Source organism: Temnothorax curvispinosus, unplaced genomic scaffold (assembly GCF_003070985.1).
Source record: "Temnothorax curvispinosus isolate PA1 unplaced genomic scaffold, ASM307098v1 QBEX01012644.1, whole genome shotgun sequence".
Lineage (NCBI taxonomy): Eukaryota > Metazoa > Arthropoda > Insecta > Hymenoptera > Formicidae > Temnothorax > Temnothorax curvispinosus.
Window position 1 is genome coordinate 120,182 of NW_020222424.1, and position 1,110 is coordinate 121,291.

At 34.1% G+C, this 1,110-nt stretch overlaps 1 protein-coding gene across 1 annotated transcript in view; it reads right to left on the minus strand.

Annotated features, from left to right (window-relative positions):
• LOC112462654 (dipeptidase 1-like) overlaps positions 1-1,110 on the minus strand; it is a gene marked incomplete at its 5' end in the record, with an annotated part of 45,055 nt that overhangs the window by 27,417 nt on the left and 16,528 nt on the right. The gene's annotated exons all lie outside the window — the stretch shown is intronic.

Consider the following 1,110-nt stretch of genomic DNA (forward strand, 5'->3'; position numbering starts at 1 on the left):
GCACGGTTTAACCGTCTCTTGTGTTTAGCGATTCATGAACGTATCGAAATGACGACTATCCATCAAAGCGGATATTTTGCGCGATTCAGAATAGGCATTGATAACAGAGAACGGGGAGGCACACAAGTTATTTCGTTTCATCGCGATACTTACGGGTGACGGTTGTTTTTCTAACGGTCGGATTAGAATATATTTTCGCTCTCGCTCTTTCCGTCGACGTTAATACAATTTATTCGGTAATTCCGCGATTTACTCGTTTAAATTATATTGCGCATATAGGCCGGCATTCATGTTGAAGTTGGCGCCGGCGTTGTATATTTTCAAACATTTTATTGCGGTTTTATTAACCACTAACTCAATTCGCGCTGTATCGCGGTAATATCAGGATAAAATTGCCAATTCCATTTATGAATTTTTCGGTCATTAACAAAACCGTCACGGCTATAGGAAACGGATCGATTTCGAGTCGTAATACTCGTACGTTAAAACGCCCTGTCATTCGAAGTTTACTCGCTACCGTGCAGAACGCCGCGAGTAATTAACAAATCGCATAGTTCGTGTAATTATGTTTGTGTTTTCGTGTGTGAAGGTTGCTGTGCCACGAAAAATCAGCAATAGAGGAACATGAGAGGAGGAGGAGGCTCGGGGAAGCATCTGGCGACGGCGGAGCAACCAAAGGGTGAGTATAATTTATTGTTTACTTGTTACATATTATACGTTGTAAAATTTATTATTTATCGAACATTCGAATATTAATATTTTTATTTTTTACACTTTGTGTAATACGATGCATATGAAATATTTTTCATTATTTAAAAGATAATACTTTTAGTTATTAAATTTTAGAAAAGTTTATGCTTAAGAAAAAATTTCTTTTAATTTCGGAAAACTTTAAATCTCTGTTAAATATATCTACTTGAATAATAAATATAAAATTTAGTACCTATAATAAAATTGTATTTTAAAATATAATAATATAATGTTAGATAATGTTCTAATCTGAATATATTTGTATTTTATTTTTATTTGTATTTGTATGTTACAGATCAACGTAGTTGTGCTACAACTCCGCTGCTGCGCATCGTAGTGGTGAGTTTAATATTATTTTTT